This window comes from Euprymna scolopes, chromosome 33 (assembly GCF_053919585.1).
Source record: "Euprymna scolopes isolate OS-2025 chromosome 33, ASM5391958v1, whole genome shotgun sequence".
Classification (NCBI taxonomy): Eukaryota; Metazoa; Mollusca; class Cephalopoda; order Sepiida; family Sepiolidae; genus Euprymna; species Euprymna scolopes.
Window position 1 is genome coordinate 46,956,376 of NC_136514.1, and position 20,847 is coordinate 46,977,222.

General features: G+C 32.6%; 1 pseudogene; it reads left to right on the forward strand.

Annotated features, from left to right (window-relative positions):
* The first annotated feature begins 12,153 nt into the window (after positions 1-12,153).
* LOC145258580 (5S ribosomal RNA) lies at positions 12,154-12,272 on the forward strand (annotated as a pseudogene).
* Positions 12,273-20,847: the final 8,575 nt, after the last annotated feature.

A 20,847-nucleotide genomic window follows, 5' to 3' on the forward strand; every position in this document is an offset into this window, starting at 1 on the left:
ACTCAAATCATTTTTTTTTTTTTTACTTTTGAAATCATGGCTATATATTGGTTTCAATATAACATGAAATAATTTACTATAGTAATAAATACGAAATGTGCGTAAATTAAAATATCACATTTAAGCGTATTTTACGACCGGACAACGCCAGATGCCCCTAATAGTAGAATTATATATTGCTTTTAATATATGTAAGACAACATATAGCTTCTTTTTAGTTTGTATGTCCATGTTCTATTCGGAGAGTCAATTTTATCCATGCAGGGACGTCTATTCTTCTAGCATATATATATATATATATATATATATATATATATATATATATATATATATGTATGTATGCATGTATGTATATATATATATATATATATATAATCTGTGTGTATATATTTAATATATATATAATATATAATGTATATATAATATATAATATATATGATATATAATATATATAATATATATATAATATATATAATATATAATATATATGATATATAAGATATATAATATATATAATATATATATATAATATATAATATATAATATATATGATATATAATATATATATATGATATATAATATATATATATGATATATATATGATATATATGATATATATATATGATATATATATAATATATATATATATATATATATATATATATATATATATATATATATATATATATATATATATATATGATGAGAATGATGGATATATTATTCCGACAAAATAGAGAAATAAAATGAACAAACTGAATTATTTGTTCATCATTGAAACTTTCTCTGGATGAATGAAATTTAGAAAACAAAACACCAGTACAAATATTTGTAAAATATATTTTTGAAATGTATGACTCTGTTCACTTTCAGAAACAGAAAAAAGTCGTTGGAAATTTTTTAAGAGGGGAGGGCATAACCCTGTGAACTAGAGTAAGATATTTTTATATACCGTCATATAGCTGTTAATATATTTTAAAAGATATGACGCACTTCATATATTTTCTGGACACAAATATGTCCATTATAATCCAAATATAGGCGTGTAACTGAAATGTAATGAGTGTGTGTGTATGTGTGTGTGTGTGTGTGTGTGTGTGTGTGTGTGTGTGTGTGTGTGTGTGTGTGTGTGTGTGTGTGTGTGTGTGAATACTAGACATTTTGCCCATTAGAATGGGAAAAAGTTGCAACCCGTTGACTTAGAACGAGTAATTTATGCCAAATTGATGGTCGAATATGGTTAAATTTGTGCTCATTTTTTCATTAAATACTGACCCTATTGAACCTTATAATTACCTAACTTTGCATCTTATCAAACAAAACGCTATACAACGTTTCAGCCAGATCCGCCCAGTAGTCTCTGATAAAAGGTGGAATCTACAGACTGACTGATAATAGTCAGACAGCGAGACAGACAGGCCCAGATATAATATAAATATATCAATATGATCAGATCCAGGGAGATGGATAGGCATAAAGAGTTGAATATACATACAAATAATAACAACATATATCTTGATAGAAATAAAAGTAAGACGAAAAGCAATCCTATAATATAAGAAACATCCTAATTTATGACATAATAACAAACAGGTGTCCTCAGGTGATGTTCTTGGCACAAGTCCAAAACTCTCTCCATCAGCGAAACACAGACGATGGAAATATCTCGCAAAGAGCTTGTTAGTTTGCTGTTTACATGGCAATTGCTTCCTGACCAATCAGCAGTATTCTTTTATTGTTTTGTATATTTACATCAACATGGAAGTAACAACAATGTTATGCATGCATATATATGTGTGTGTGTGTGTGTATGTGTGTGTGCGTGTGTGCATATATTATGTATACATATGTATATATGTGTACATATATATATATATTATTTACTTTTTAAAAATGTTTGAATAAGTAAAATAAAGATAAATCTAATATATAAACGGCTACCTGTCTGTCTGTCTCCATTTTTCAAATTCTATTTCCTCCGAAACTAAAAGTCCAGGAGTGGCGCTGGGGCCCTCAAATGATTGAATTTTTTTTTTTTTCGGGTCGATCTTTTATGTGTCAAAATTGCGGTTATAATAGTTTTTAAGAGTTCAAAAATGGGTCAAGAGTGAAAAAAAGTCGTTATACATTAATCTTAGTTTATTTTTTTTATTTTTTTTTAAATTTAATGACTTTGCATGCATGTCAAGTTCGTACAGTGGTAACGTCACTAGCTTTGACTGTTTCGGTTTCGATTCTAGCTGATTGAAATGACGACTCTGTAATAATATATATGAAATCCGAGCAAACAAAAATATCATATTTAAGCGTATTTTACGCCCGGACCAAACTGAACTCCCTCCTAGTTATAAATAAGAAATCTGCATGAATTAATGTGTGTTCTGCGACCCGGTAAGGTCGGGTACTCCTTGCTAGTCTAATATATAAAAGGCTATATTCCTGTCAGTCTGTCTGTCTTTCTGTCTCTGCCTCCATATTTTCAAACGCTATCCTCTCCGAAACTAAAAGTGGCAGTCAGAAATGGTGTCGTGGCAAGGTTCGAATCTCCCAACCAGCAGTAATCGTGTCACCCTGCACTGATGTATCACAAAAAGGATGAAGCACTTGTGTCTGTAGATATTTAAAAATATAAATTCAATATGATATGTAAAATAGCTTATTTCTCATTAATTATTTTCACATGTTGTATAATTATTCTTTTTAAACGGAATATATTATTAATTAATATAAGTATTTTTAAAATATATATATATATATATATATATATATATATATATATATTACCAAATACTTATATCAATTACATTACTTACTAGCATTTCAGCCCGGCGTTGCCCGGGAGGTGTATGTTGAGCAAAAAAAAAAGCGGTCATTTTTTTAACTTTAATCCCTATTATGACCCCTTAACATTTATTGTTTTGGGCTCAAATCACGTTATTAAATTAGATCCATGTCCCAGAAACCTATATCTAAAATTTCAAGTGTTTGGCCCAAAATTGTCGGAGGAGTTTGGTAGAGCTCTTAAAGGTCAAATCGTTGAACTTTGACCCCTTAAAAGCCAAATTTCTGGCCGAAAATGGAATACAAAGATGTTCCTAAATCTCAGAACGCTGTATATCAAATTTCGAGTCTGTAGACTGAAAATTGACAGAAGTTCTTGCGTTGGAAAATGTACACACAGACACATTCACTTATATATATAGATAGATATGTAATTATATTGAGCTTCTTAAATAAGGATTGATATATATTATAAGAAAATATATTTCTACAGCAATAAATAGAAAAAGAAAATCGTATTTAGCTTTGTAATTTCTGTTAAAATTACGTATAAACGCCTTTGTGTGGCTTGTTTGCCATATATATGGAACAAATCAAATGTCACGCTCGCCCTACTTCGATTTTGAGCACTCTTGTATGAACGTTCATTGGTTGCTTCAACTATAGAAAATACTAGCAAAAGTACCCGTTGTTGACTGGGTTCAAAAACAGCCTACAGAAAATGGACTCTGATTTATTAAAGTATGATAGGTTATGAAAAGGAAGAGTTGTAAAGAGATAGCTTCGAATTTGGGGGTATCAAAACCAAAGCAAAATATAATGAAAGTAAAAATAAAATAGATAAACCCCATAATTTATTATACCATACCTGTTCACACTGAAAAACTTATCACAATATTTTGTGAATCTATATTAAAAAACCTTGTTAAACTTTGTGACATATTTCCATTCTATGGAGGTCAGGTGCGAACGAACAACTCATAATTTTATTATACCATATTTTTTCAAACTGAAACATAATTATCAAAGTATACTTACGCAGATAGATATGAAAAGTCTTTATTAAAGTTTGTGCCTATTTCCATTCTATGGAGAGCGGGTGCGAACGCAGACCCCACAATTTTATCATACCATTCCTATTCGAGTTAAAACATACTTATCAAAGTATTCTTATGTACATCTATGTTAAAAACATTTGTAAATGTTTTTTTTTTATTTTAATTTTTTTATTTCCATACTTTGTGTACCAGGCGCGAATGCAGACCCCACAATTTTAATGAACCACCGTTCTGCAGGATCAAACATACCCATTCCTGTGTCTCGATACATCTATTATTATATGTAATCAGTTTTTTAAAATAGTCAACCATATAGGAGCCTATTCGTGACCAGACACACACACACATACAAACACATACACACACACACAAACACACAGACATTCAGCTTTATATTATAGATTAATCTAGAATAATGATGTATATCTATTGTAAATTGCCTTGTAAATTAGTCTGTTTTTTTGTTTTTTGTTTTTTTGTATTAATATTCATATTAAAAATCCTTTTTTCTTCTTTATACTCGCGTAAAAAGCCTATAGTAAACACAAACCTCTTTCTATATATATTAGTTTGTGTGAATATGATTGTTTAAAACACTTTGCCTACCAAACTCCTCTGTCAGTTTTTGGTCTACATACATAAACCTTAAGGCGTATTCGACCCATGCGAAATTGTATATTTGGGCTTTAGAAGGTGGAAAAGTGTGAAAATTTAAAAAAAAAAAAAAAAAAGGGAATATGCAAGGTGATGGTGAAACGACGGCATTACGAATATTCATTCGTAACGTTATAGCTAGTGGTTCATGTTTTAATATAAAGCCTTTTAGCAACATGTCTTCATAGCTCGGTCTTTAACGTCAAAGGAAATAGAAAGTCTAAAGCTAAACGTTTTGGTTTCGATTCTCGGTGGTGGCACACGAGTCATTTTTTTTTAACCTTTTTAATCATTACTATATATTGGGTCCAATATAATATAATACTAAATCCGAAATCTGCTTTTTATCACAATATAATATTTAAGCGTATTTTACAACCGTGCAATCAATGCCGGGCGACCTGCTTATATATATATATATATATATATATATATATATATATATATATATATATATGCAAACACTTCTGCCCCCATGACGTGAACACCCTCGACAGACCAAACAAGCTGCAAAATCCCACCTCCACACTGTAGAGATCCCTAGATGCAAAAGATCTTTCTACTCCGGTAGTTTCTTCCCCAGAACCGCTAGACTTTGGAATTCCATTCCAGGTCACTGCTTCCCCAACTGTACTGACATGCAGAAGTTCAAGTGCAACGTGAACCAACATCTTGCTGCCCAAATCCCTACATAGTACCCCAGTAGTTTTTTCCCCTGATAGTAGCCCCCTACACCAAAGTGGCAATGTGCCTTGTTTGGGGTGAACATGTAATAATATATATATATATATATATATATATATATATATATATATATATATATATATATATATATATATATACTAGCATTTCAGCCCGGCCTTGCCCGGGTGCTTGGAGGTGTATGCTGAACAAAAACAACAAAAAAAACTTAAAAAAAAGAAACGTCAATTTTTTTTTAATTTGACCCCTATTATGACCCCTTAAGATTTATTGTTTTGGGCTCAAATCACGTTATTAAGTTAGATCCATGTCCAAGGAACCTATATCCAAAATTTCAAGTGTTTAGACCGAAAAGTGGCAGAGGAGTTAGGTAGAGTTCTCAAAGGTAAAATCGTTGAACTTTGACCCCTTAACAGCCAAATTTCTGGCCGAAAACGGATTACAAAGATCTTTCAAAATCTCAGTACTCTGTATACCAAATTTTGAGCCTGTAGACTGAAAATTGACAGAGTTATTGCGAAGGAAAATGTACACAGACGCACAGACACACAGACACGTTCACTTTTATAGATTTATAGATATATAGAAATTTATAAAGAATCGGAATCGGATTCAGTAATTTCATTCGAGTCGGAAATTTAGTACGGAATCGGTTACTGCATTGGTATCGGGAAAATATTGGAATTGTTCTCTCTCTCTCTCTCTCTCTCTCTCTATATATATATATATATATATATATATATATATATATATATATATATATATATATATAAACAAGCATTTCAGCCCGGCGTTGCCCGGGTGTTTGGATGTGTATGTTGAGCAAAAAAAAAAAAACAGTTGTAGTAGGAAGGCTCGAACCCGTAGCACAAAGGAGGAAAAGAACGGGGTAAAACCTAACGTTTATGCTGTTACGACCACCGCCAAACCGGAAGGTACATTTTTTAAAATTAAGGCTAAGCAATCTAAAGGAGAGGATAACTTTAAAAAATATCGGCCAAAAAAGTGACCCCCCCCTGTAGTAAAGTGCCTAGTTGAAAGGGAAGATATTAATGTTTTTAGCCAATTTTTCGATATTATTCGTATGAAAGGTCGAACTTTAAAACGATACTGATCTTGGTAAAATCCGTCGCCTCTATTGAAAGTTTAAGGCAGACATGCAAACAGACATACATACATACATACATACATTTATATATTGGTAACTAAAAATTTTCGACCCAAACTGATGAAAAAGCTTGCCCTATCTCTGAATATCCTTTATGCAAAATTTAAAATATTTAGACCAGAAATTGTCTGAGTAATTTGGAAGAGACCGCAGAGGTCAATTTTTTTTTTAACTTTGACCCCTATTATGACCCCTTAAATTTTTTTGCCTTGTGCTCAAATCAATTTATTAAGTTAGATCCATGTCCAAGGAACCTATATCTAAAATTTCAAGTGCTTAGATCCAAAATTGTCGGAGGAGTTTGATAGAGTTCTCAAAGGTCAAATCGTTGAACTTTGACCCATTAATCGCCAAATTTCTAGAGTTTCAAGACGACTGGAACAATGCGGAAATAAGCGGAAAGCACATACAACGCCTAGAATTCACAAATGGCAACCCATCTGGTACTAGCCAGGCTCAGTGTTGCTTTACTTCTGTGATCTGACGAGAACCGGTGTGTCAACGTGATTATGCCGTATTGCTTCTTATACATTAAATAATTACATTGTTGTTCTAATGAGATTGTCTAAGCAACAGTTGTAAACTTTTGTGTCATTCACTGTGTGTATTCTTTCATTCATAATAAGTTCTTTTTCTTTCTTTTTTTTTCAACTAAGTACACGTTGTTTCTTAGTATCGCTCACATTGAGGATTGGGCCTTCGACCTTCAGAAGAAGTCCACTTAGAACTGAATTGCCTAGTAATTTATCCGTTACGCTACGGGTCCTTGTAAAAATAACACTCGATATGAGAAGAATAGTTCGCATAATCCAAACAATGCAAACTGAATCTAACTTTAAATTCTTTTTTTCTTTTTTGCTATAGTATCTCGAGTAAACTATTACAAAAAAAAATAGCATGTGGGCCGCCATTTTTAACATTCACTGCCAAAAAAACGGCTTCTGCAAGACGTGGTTTGTATTAGTATGCTTTTAATGCCTGCAGCATCTGCATCGATTTGAAACTCATCCAAGTGATGCCATCCGTATCTCTACTTGCAGTCGCAAGAAAATATGGTAGAGACACCAAATTCTTCATTTTTTTTTTTCGCGTATGCAATTCATGGAATAACAGGACATTTGCCAATGTTGACGGTTCCAATTTTTGACCATATTTTAGCTATTGCTTTTACGTTTATCGCATGTTTGATACAACTTTTTTTTTATATAACTCTTGAGCTACATGGATAGATTTAGATGTGCTTACCAGATGTATCTGTGAGTTGTTGAGTCACAGCATTTGTAACAAGCGCGGAAGCTCGTACTTGCAAATACCGAGCCGTGTGCGAAATGACGTCACGGTAAGGAAAAAAATAATAATAAAAAAGAAAGAGCACGTTAGAGAAGACGATCACATAAGAGAGGTGGATGACAATGGAGAGGTCAGAGAGAAGGAGCACGATCACAATTTTTAAGGGAAAGTACCCGGAATAAATGTTGCTACAACACGAAAAAGTGAGTTCGAGTTATTCTTCGTCTTGGTCTCCTTTGCTATGTAAATTGCATAAAAGTGTGGGTTCCGTGTGTAAACGTGTATAATACATTACACTACTATCAGTATTTTCTATTTTGATTTAATTAGAAAATTCGTAAATTGTGACATACTTGTTAAGACTTAATTATCGCTAAAAAATCAACAAGAAAAATATCGACATATACACATATATATATATACATATATATATATATATATATATATATAGAGAGAGAGAGAGAGAGAGAGAGAGAGAGAGAGATACATACATACATACATACATATATATATACATACATATGTGTGATAAGTATATTACTTTATAATTTATATACTTTATAATATATAATTTTATAAACTTTATATATCACTTTATAATGATATACTTTATATATACTTTATAATTTTATATACTTTATATATTACTTTATAATTTTATATACTTTATATATTACTTTATAATTTTATATACTTTATATATATACTTTATAATTTTATATACTTTATATATTACTTTATAATGATATACTTTATATATTACTTTATAATTTTATATACTTTATATATCACTTTATAATGATATACTTTATATATCACTTTATAATGATATACTTTATAATTTTATATACTTTATATATACTTTATAATTTTATATACTTTATATATTACTTTATAATTATATACTTTATATATTACTTCATATTTATATACTTTACATATACTTTATAATTTTATATAATTTATACATTACTTTATATTTATATACTTTATATATACTTTATAATTTTATATACTCTATATATTAATTTATAATTATATACTTTATATATTACCTTATAATTATATATGCTTTATATATTACTTTATAATTTTATTTAGTTCATATATTACTTTATTTTTATATACTTTGTATATAATTTATAATTTGATATACTTTATATATACTTTATAATTTTATATATATTATATACTACTTTATATTTATATACTTTATATATACTTTATAATTTTATATGCTTTATATATACTTTATAATTTTATATACTTTATATGTTACTTTATAATTTTATATACTTTATATATTAATTCATAATTTTATATACTTTATATATACTTTATAATTTTATATACTTTATATATTAATTCATAATTTTATATACTTTATATATACTTTATAATTTTATATAATTTATACATTACTTTATATTTATATACTTTATATGTTACTTTATAATTTTATATACTTTATATATTACGATATAAATCTTGCATACTTAAAACAAGCCTTATAAATTTTTGAGAGAGAATCAATTATTCAAAATATATTGAAGGTTCCCAAAATGTGTACGCGAAGTGTCCACAATGGCCCGTGGTGCAGTGTATAGGGTACTTGATAAAATTCAGTTGTAAAAGTTACTCTCTTCTGGGGGTTGAAGGTTCAATCATCAGTGAAAGCGGCACTCAACATACCATTGCGAATTACTTAGGAATTCTACCTAGTCATGGCTTACAGAACGAGAGAATAACCCTGGTTTACATAAAGGGTTTCGTTAGGCAGAAAGATTCCCGAGTTGGACAGAAAGATTCCCAAGTTTGACAAGGTCGACCTGAAAAAGGTCGGAGGTTACATTGACCGAAACGTTGTGCAAGTAACATTTCAGATGAAAACAGTAGTCCGAAGAGTATGCTCTGTATTAAAGAATCCAGGTGATCGCTCATCCCCCTCTCAGTACTGGCCAATAAGTCTTCTGTGCGTCATGAGTAAGTTGCTGGAATCTGTGTTAAATACAAAAATAATCAATCATCTCAACAAAAATAACCTTCTTAGTGACACTCAATATAGTTTCCGTTCTGCTAGATCTACAGCAGATGTGCTTACAGTTATATCTCATAGGCTTAGCAAATCTCTCGACGGAGGCAACCTATCTAGGGCAATTGCTCTTGACATATCAAAGGCCTTTGATAGGGTATGGCATAAAGGTTGACTTCACAAGATCTCTAGCTATGGTATAGCTGGAAATGTCTTTTCAATTATTAAATCATTTCTTTCTGATAGGTTCATAAGAGTAGTAGTTGAAGGGCAAAAATCAGAAACTCACAGTATTAATGTTGGTGTCCCTCAGGGGTCCATCCTGGGCCCAACTCTTTTCCTGATCTACATTAATGATCTTCCAAATCACATCCTTACATCATTTGTAGACATTTATGCTGATAACACTACCATTTATGGTAGCACATCTAAGACAGTAAACGACCAAGTTCTCTCCGATTCTCTCTCCTCTGATCTTGAGCACGTAGTACAATGGGGAAAGAAGTAGTTGGTTACTTTTAATGCATCTAAAACCAAGCTTCTCTCTTTACATCATCAACACTCTGATCCACATCTGGCATCAATTGAAATGAATGGCTCTCGTCTTCAGGAGGCCTCACGTTTTGACAAGCTTCTGGGCTTGACCGTTACTCCTGATCTTAAATGGAACACGTACATCAAATCTGTTGCCAAGGCCGCTGGAAAAATGGTGGGCTTTTTCTATTGATCCAGTAGATATCTCACTGCTGATGCAATTCTCTATCTATATAAGAGCCAGGTACGTCCAAGGATGGAATACTGTTGCCACATCTGGGCAGAAGCTGCTAGAAAGGACTTGTCCTGCTTTGATAGAGTTCAAAATAACCTTCGTAGATGTCCTTTTCTCTTCCCTGCAACCTCTATCTCACAGAAGAGATGTTGCGAGTTTGTCTCTGATGTATCGTTATTTTCATGGAAAGTGTTCGACTGAGCTTCAGTCTATGGTCCCCTCTCTCCAAACTTTCCCAAGAAACGCTCGTTTAGCTGAAAACATTATCAATAATTCCCCCACTTTTTATCTGTGCCTAAACCTAAACGTAGATTCCATGAACAAAGTTTCTTTCTTAGAACTGTACGCCTGTGGAATTGTCTTCCGTTTCCCTGCTTTCCGGCTGACTACAATATGGTTGTCTTCAAGTCTAACGTAAACAAGTTCTTGATGAGACGTTAAATAAAAGTTAACAAATTTACCGAATTGATTACTATATTGTCCAATTTCTACTGTACACTCTATAAACCTTATTTTTGAGTGGCCTCTTGGCCTTGATAATGTGGTGATGCCTGTGTTTAAAAAAAATCCCAAAAGTACGTAAAAACCAGTTTATTTTTTCTCGGGACTGTGCCTAGTGCTCCTTATATTATTTAGGTTTTATTAATTTCCATGTTCCATATATATTTCAGTTCTATGGGAAGTTCCATGAATTTGCTTCGTTTTATGACTTCTTGATCGTCACCTTGTGGCTTGCTGGGACGGCAAAATCTACGATTTAGGAAGAATTTTTTCTTTTGTTAATTATCATCGTAGCTGATCTCCTTGCTTGGGTGAGTTTATTTATATAGACATGTCCCAGAGAAGTTTTAGTTTTCGTTTTCAAGTACTGTTTCTAGTTTGGTTCAGTACAATTTGTTTGCGTGTTCAAAATACAGTCGTTTGCATAGTTCCCAATATACTGCCATCGCCACACGGTTGTGTCTTTTGTATTATGTTGGGACTAGTTTGCTGCATTCACTTATTATGTGATTTACCGTTTTGTCTCTTTGTTTACATTCTGCATTTACTCCATTTTACAAGGGATTCATCACTTATCAAGGCCCGAAGGCCCCTCGATGATAAAGGTATATGAATATAAGACGGTAATTTAGCAATCGATTATGGTGTAGATTGAGTAAATTTTGGATTAAGGTGACAGTTCAACAAGAACTTATTTACATTGGACTTGAAAGCTACCATATCGTAATCGGCCGGGAAGCAGACCAATGGAACAGTATTCCACATGCGGGTAATTCTATGAAAGAAGCTTTGTGTATGGAATCTGCGTTTAGATTTACTACGTACAGGTAGAGAGTGGGGAAAATTGTTTATAGTGATTGTAGCTTGTCGGGTGTTTTTTGTCAAAGTTTTGCAAGCGGGGGCATAGATTAGAGCTCAGACGAGCACTTTTCATGATTTTGTTTATTTTTTGCTTTGGCATAGTTTGTTCTAATCTCATTGTTCTGTGCAGCTGTTACTAACGATTTCGTTTCTCTATTCGTTGCCGGTTTTCAACCATGCTGCTTTTCTCCGGTCACTCTCGAGAATTGTCCACGTCGCTGTTTCGTCTCCATCATCTTTTTTTTATTGTCTTTTCTTGTTTCAGTGCATCTTGTACTGCTCTTATTTGTTGCTGAAATGATGAACTTTTCTGAATTCTGAGATTTTTTTTTTCAATTCCTTCGGCATAATCACGTTGACACACCGGTTCCCGTCAGATCACCGAAGTTAAGCAACGTTGAGCCTGGTCATTACTAAAATGGGTGACCAATTTGGGAATTCCAGGTGCTGTATGTAGGAGGACGTCGACGCCATCCTGCAAAAAGTTGCAAAACCCTAACGTCGGCATCTCTTCTAACGGGGATATACATGCGATTGGGGATCGATTGTGAATTTCATACTCCCATGGAACTTCCTCCTTCGGGGGAAGCCGTTTTAACCCAAACAGGGTTAGTGCCTTTACACTCACTCACACACGCATTCACACACACACACGCACACACACATATACATGCACACACGCACGCGCATACACACGTCCGCGCGCACACACATATACATGCGCGCAGTCCTCTACATTTAACCGTACTTATTTTCTTTTCTCCACGTCAGGTCGGTCGTTATCACTCTTTGGGTGTAGTGCACTGTGCATAGTGATTACTTGATTAGTTTTCTGATTAATATAACTAAGTTCTTATTTGTCCTATCTATGAATAAACCCGAATATTGTGATGCTGACCAGATTTTTATTTCTTCCATTTTATATCACCAAACGGCAATGTGATCTGTTTGGGGTGAAAATGAAAAAATATATATATATATAGATCGTCGTATAACGATTTGATCACTGTCTGCCTGACGTAATGAACATTTAAATTAAAATGTTTAAAATTCAATGCTATTTCACACGGTTAATAGTAGCCGAATGGATACGGCCTCCGCTAATCGAGCCAGAGATGTCTCGTGTCGCGGGGTTCGAATCGTTCGACTGGTAGTAATCGTGACACCCTGCACTGAAGAATCCCGAAAGGATGAAACAGTAGTGTCTGTAGGTATTTAATTATTATAGTAAAAAAATAATTATATATATATATATATATATATATATATATAATATATATATATATATATATATATATATAATGGGTTAATAAATTCCAACGAAAGAAAGATGTATATTTAAATAAATAAATAACCAACAATTTGTATTTTTTAACATTATTTTATTATTCCGTGTCTTGGTTTTTCATTGAGAATTATGTTTAGATCATTGTAATAATGTTTTTAAGTCATTGAAATCGTTTACGAGCGTTTCAGAGGTCTGTGATGCGTCCTCGTCAGAAATTATTTTCAAATGTGTAAAAATGGCGATTTTCGTAGTTAATTTGAAGTTTTTCCAAGGGGTGGAGGCTTGTAAGTGTTTATTATTCATTGGTATGCTGAATTTTTATTGCTTTTTTTTATTTGGCTTGTCCAGGGAGAAGACACGGAATAATAAAATAATGTTAAAAAATACACATTGTTGGTGACTACTCCCTTATTTAAATATATATATATATATTTATATATATATATATATATATTTATATATATATACTATATAATTTAGCTTCTTCAAGCTTTATTCTTCTCGTGTATTCTTTTTTTTAATCTTTTCTCATATTTCAGTAGACTTTATTTGTTTCTTCCATAAGTTCCAAATATTTGTGTTTTTAAGGTCCACTACATGACTTTGTCTTCCCTTATTTGAAAAATACAACTCTCTCTCTCTCTCTCTCTCTCTCTCTCTCTCTCTCTCTCTCTCTCTCTCTCTCTCTCTCTCTCTAATGTCTCGATTCGCGTTTCGACTGGGTTAGATTAACTTATCAAAACAAAACTACCCATTAATCTTTCTAAAAACCCGAGGGTCGTTTCAAAAGTAAAGCCTCCTTTTTTTAACCCCAAAATTTGAAGAGCTACGAAGACGGAAGCGGTAGCATTAAAACAAGCGACATTTTGTGCACCAGAATTTATTCTTCTACATAGTCACCAACAATTCTCAATACACTTTTGTCAAAAATCCAATGGCTTATCTCTGCTTCTGACGCACATCGATGATACAGGTTGCTTTCAAAGAGTCTGACGTCTTTAATATCCGCAACAGAGAGATGAAACTTTCAGGTCATGAATGCATAAGTTCAGTCATCATAACAATCCAATTTACCACCTTCGTCTGAGCCAATCGGAATAAAAATTAGGAGGCATTACCTTTGGAACGTTCCTTGTATGTTTATTATTTTAATTCCATAAAAGTTATAAAAGAAATTATCCAGTTAAAAACAAACAAAAAAGTGACTTACGTCAGATTCGAACTCTAATCGTGAAAGTGTAAAAATCTTGCATTTAAATGTTGGTAATTTGACGATTTAATACCGTTTATTAAGGTCCAAAGTCCACTCGAGGGTGAAGGCTACTGATTGGCAGGTGGTCCGTTATGATTTATGACGATAGTTTAAATGGTGCAGAATATGATTGTTTAAAAGGCAGGTGCAACAAGTATCTGGTTACATTGGATTTTAAAACGACTATGTTGTAGTCAGCCTGGAACCAGAACTGTGGTATTGTGTTGCAGAGATGAGTAGTTCTCGGAAAGAAACTTTTCTCATGGACGTTTCGTTTAGTGTTAGGTACACCGAGGGAAAAATGCAAATCATTAATAGACGAGTGTTGTGTTTAGAATGTTTTTACAGTGAGGACCATAGATTGTGACTTAGTCAAGCACCCACCATGAAAATAACGATATAGACGGGATTTTTTTCTTTTTTTATTTGGGAGGTTACCATTAATCAAGGCTCAGCGGCCATTCTAGGAGAACGGTTAATTGTTGGGTAGATGGTGAGATAAATCATGTTGGAATGTAGGTAGGGCTAGATTATCTAAGAGGACGACTAAATAGGAATTGAGACAGGTTGGATTTAAAGACGATCATGTTATAATCAACCGGGAAGCATACCCACGGTATTGCATTCTTCTGTGAGAAAGTATTTGTAAAGAAGAGAATATCCACCGGTCACTATATTTCGAATTCGGTTTTTTACTCTATCAAGGCAGTAAATGATGCTCTGAGCGACACATCCCCAGATGTAGTGACAGTACTTCATCTAATGGCGCATTAGGCTGTTCTACATGTGGAGGATTTTGTCAGACATGAGATACTTCCTATAGTAATAGAATGATCCAGCCATTTTTCCACTGACTGCCTTATTACTATGTACTCTGCATATTCTTTTTTTTTTTTGTAAACCGATCACATGTTTCTTTGCAAACGAACATTCAAACTCAAAAAATACCCTTTTAATTATTAAATCTAGATTATCGTTATAAGATTTATAAAAGAGTCTCCTATCTTATAGGTTCCGCATTATCAACCAAACTCCAATTCCTGTCACATCGCCGTAATGTTGCATCCTTAAGCCTGTTTTACAAGTACTTTCATACACTCATAGGACTTGTGCCCCTCAAAATGCATACCCCCGACTAACCCGTCAAGCAGCAAAATTCCACCTCTTCACCTTTGAGGTCGCTAGATGTCGGAAAGCCGTCTATTCTAATAATGTCTTCCGTTGCATTGCTAGATATTGGAAATCACTTTATTTTCGTACTTCCCTTACTGTACAAACAAGCAGAAGCTTAAATGTAATGTGAACAAGCGTTTTGCTGTTCAACTTCCATACATAGTACCTCTGTAGATATGATCTCAAATAGTGGGTCCTTACGTCGAAGTGTCAATATTGTTTAGGATGAATAAGACTATAAAGAAAACATTCATTTTTATTTATTGCGGACTATTATCCTCATCTGTGTCACGACGTTTGACCAATTATTCCTCTGGCCTTCGTTAGGTGGTAACCGCGACGGGAAAGGACGTGGGATTACCACCTGATGAAGGCCATAGGAGTAGTTGGCCGAAACGTCGTGAAACAACTAAGAAAAAGATGAGGATAATAGAATAAATAATAATAAAAATTAATAAATAATAATAAAAAATAATAAATAATAATAAAAATTAATAAATAATAATAAAAATTAATAAATAATAATAAAAATTAATAAATAATAATAAAAATTAATAAATAATACTCATTTCAATAATGAATTCCAATCAAATAATTTAAAAAAAAAAACATGTCTGTAATTAACATGTAGTTCTGAATCTTCGCAAACCGTAAACGACTTTAATCACTTTATACTTAACTAAGTATTAAACTTATTTATACTTAACTAAGTATTAAACTTATTTATACTTAACTAAGTATTAAACTTATTTATACTTAACTAAGTATTAAACTTATTTATACTTAACTAAGTATTAAACTTATTTATACTTAACTAAGTTCTATTTGTACGTATGATTGGATTGGAGTATTGTTTAATCTCTCGGTAGAAATTCAGCATGATTCTAGACACATGGACAGAAACGAGAGGGTTTTTTTTTTCGTTGTGGGAGTGAAAAGTTCTAGCTATGAATGTTACACTAGAAAGAACCTAATAAAACTGAAGCTCGGTCGGGCACCGTTGATGGAAATAACAATAGAGTAGTTATTTATTTGCTTCCCCAAGGAGCAAATTAGGCGCAAGGCCATTTTTTAATGTGGAGAGTGGGGGGAGAGAGGGGGACCAGTTCCCTCGAGAGGGAGCTGGTTGTGATAATTGGTATGAAGGGTTCCCTCTACATTGACTAATAACTGATTGCTACAAGAGCAATAGTCTGATAGGTGGGGGTTACCCCCACACATGGTCTTTGTATTTATATGCTTCCCCACGGGCAAATTAGGCACAAGGCTGTTTTTTTTATGTGGAGAGAAGGGGGAAAGGGGAACCATCTCTCTTGGGATTAGGGGAACTGTATAGTGACAGTTGGTATGAAGGGTTACCCCTACATTGACCAATAACTGATTCCTACAAGAGCAATGGTCTGATATGTGGGGCTGCCCCCACATATGGTCTTTAGTGCAGCATCTGCCGGAACAGGTACTACCTTTTGATCTTTGAGCACGGGCCAAGAAGGCCAAGGCATGACCTATGCTAACAATAGAGTAGAGAGAGACTAGAACCTTGTTCGTTTATTATTATTATTATTATTATTATTATTATTATTATTATTATTACTATTATTATTTTATTTACTGCCTTTCTTCCGTGCCGTAGGAACAGGTGCGTGGGTAGCAGGGCACATCTAGAATTACCAAACAGATCTTTTGGGGCACTGACTACAGACGACTGATGAAAATAGCATTGTGTCAGCCGATGTCTCAGCTGATGTGCCACATTGTTGCTGGGGGGGGGGGGGTCACCTGACAACTTTATTAGATATAAGCAAACAAACAAACAAACAAAAAATGGTTACCTATATCTTATTGCAAAGACAAAACAAAAAAAAAACAAAAGAAAAACGATATTCCCGTCTTTTAACTAACACTGTTTTCTTTTGGTTGTTGATTTGTTTTTGTTTTTAATTTCTTTCTTTTTTCTTTCTTATTTCTCGGCACTTTTAAAATGCAGTACTATGTTTAATTGTTGTTTCTGGAGTCAGTTTTATTTTTAAATCCGATTACATTTTAATATTTGTAGCAACGGCTTTTACTTTCTTTTCTTTTTTTTGTGTTGTCTCTATCGTGATTTTGTCTAATCTGCTCACCTTTATTAAGAACAACTTTAGTTTGAAGACATGAAATTCACTCACTATTGTATGCTTACTGGCATGGTGTTCTTATCACGTGCACATTCGACTATCATTTCTTATTGGTAAGTAGAAAGAAAGCTTTATTTTGCATGCGGAAAATTGTAATTACCTTTCCTTTTACATTATATACATAGGAAATTCTTGGTCTGAAGACGTAGTCTCCCCAATAACGGGCGACTACAGAAACATGTATGCACATATGTAGCCATCACTGTTTATAAAATTATATATATATATATATATATATATATATATATATATATATATATATATATATATATATATATATATAATTTGATAAACAGGACCTTATTACCAAACGGATGTAAACAACGCATAACATGGATTTTACCAAGCAAGCTGGACCTAAAAAAAAATTTCATATCCTTTTTCTCCAAATCCTCCTGCTACAGGACTTCTGATAGATTTATTATTTTGACTTTGACTTTCCATGTCTCACTGATTTTAGCAAATAGGGTGCATACCTTATAAATATTTGCTAATATTTTCTCTCCTCTGATGAGATGGTAGACATCGAATTAAGGAGATTAACTTTCTAAAGCATTCTTTGTCTTGCTTAGAATAATAAAAATTCTTTGATATGAAATTCATTTCAATGAGAGTTTTTGAAATTCATTGAATTACAATTTAATTTATTTGCTCTATCTTGCATATCGAGCAATTCTTGTTTAGATGGGATAACTTATAGAATATTACTGCCAGTAATATTTTGTAAACCTTACAATCTCACGTTTCCATAACAACTGATTGTTAAATAAAAACTATTCTGAAGTATATAAATATATATGTATGTATATATATATATATCAGTTTTCGAAGATAATTCATGGCCTGACGTAATCTCCCTTAGCAAGGGTGATTACAGAAACATGTATGCACATATGTAGCCATTAATGTTTGTATAAATAAATTTAATATACCTGCTCTGTTTACTCATTGAGCACTTTTTGTTAGACACATGTTGTTTCATTGGATGTATCTCTAGGTAACTAAGCTCTACTGCCATAATATTTACATATATATATATATATATATATATATATATATATATAGAGAGAGAGAGAGAGAGAGAGAGAGAGAGAGAGAGAGAGAGAGAGAAAGAAAGAAAGAACGAGATAGAGAGTGAGTCACGGGAAATGGATGTTCTTAGAATGTTCCTAGTTCTCTTTGAGAAAGGTATAGGTAGTAAGGAAGGTAGCCTTTAAACCTGCTTAAGATGCCGTTTAATTTGTTGTTATTTATTAAAAGCATCCGTTTCCCGCGACTCATCCTGTAATATAACTGGGGTAACCCCCGAGCAAATGGAGTCGAAGGTGACTTTGTAACTACGTTGGGATCCTTCGACCAACATAAATAATCACGTCCTGCACTGATGATTGCGAAAGTATGAAACACTAGCGTCCGTAAGTATAAAAATAATCATTAATATTTATAAAAAAAATAAGAACACGCACACATACATATATATAGAGAGAGAGAGATAAGGAGAGAGAGAGAGAGAGAGGGGGGGGAGAAATATAGATAGGTAGATGAATACATAGATAAATGATAGATAGATAGATGGATAGATAAGAAGCAAACAAACTATTGACTTTTACAAGCAAAACAATAGTTTTTGTAAAGTTACATAGCCACATACAAACGTACAAACTCATGAGAAATCTAATATATAAACGGCTATATGTCGCTCTCTCTGTCTGTCTGTCTGTCTGTCTGTCTCCATATTTTCAAGCTCTATCTCCCCCAAAACAAAAAGTCGAAGAGCAATGTTAGGGTCCTCAGATTATTGGATTTTTTAATGGGCCGTTCTTTTATGGGTCTTTAGCCGGTTAAAATTGTTTTTTAAGACGTTAAAAAATGGGTCGAAACTTAAATAACCGTGAAACATTTTATACGTTCATCTTAGTTAATTTTTATTTTTTAATCGGTTTATATGCGTGTTACGTTGGTACAGTGGTAACGTCACCAGCTTTGAATATTACAGTTTCTGTTTCGATTCTAGCACTTAAATATTTTATTTTACTTTTGAAATTACGATTCTATAATGATATATTCGAAATCTGGACAAATTAAATATCATAATTATTTTACGCCCGCCCCCTCCCCCGCTAGTATAATATATATAAATAGCCTGTGTATTTTTTTTTAATAAATATTAATAATTTTTATATCTGCAGATACTAGTGTTTGATGCTTATGTAAACATCAGTGTAGCAAATAATAATTACCGCTAGTCGGGAGATTGGAACCTAGTCAACAAAGTGCTCCCTCTCCAAACTTTCACAAGAAACACTCATCTAGCTGAAAACATTATCAATAATTCCCCCACACTTTATCTGTGCCTAAACCTAAACGTAGATTCCATGAACAAAGCTTCTTTCTTAGAACTGCACGCCGGTACAATTGTCTTCCGTTTTCCTGCTTTCCAGCTGACTACAATATGGTTGTCTTCAAGTCCAACGTAAACAAGTTCTTGATGAGCCATTCCACTTAAGTTAATACATTTACCGAATTTCCATTACTAACGATTACTATATTGTCCAATTGACTACTGTACACTCTTACCCCTTACCCTCGAGTGGTCTCTGGGCCTTGATAAGTGGTTATGCCTGTGTAAATATATATATATATATATTATAGCTATTATAAAGACTTAACATATAATAAAATAGCTTCATAATGCAAAAATAAAATAGTAGTTATTGCTTGTTGGATTTAAAATCATGAAAAGAGTTGCTTAATAATAAAATCTTACAAACCGTCTTCTTACAGTTAGTTTATAGATGCATTGGTATCGTAGGCGAATATTTCATAGATTTACTGGTATCGTAGGCGAATATTTCATAGATTTACTGGTATTGTAGTCGTATATTTATAGATGTATTGGTATTGTAGGCGAATAATATATATATATATATATATATATATACATATATATATATATAGTATGTATACTATATATATATAGTATGTATACTATATATATATAGTATGTATACTATATATATATATATAGTATGTATACTATATATATATATTATGTATACTACACACACACATATATATACGTATATATATATATAGTATGTATACTATATATATATATATTATGTATACCACACACACACA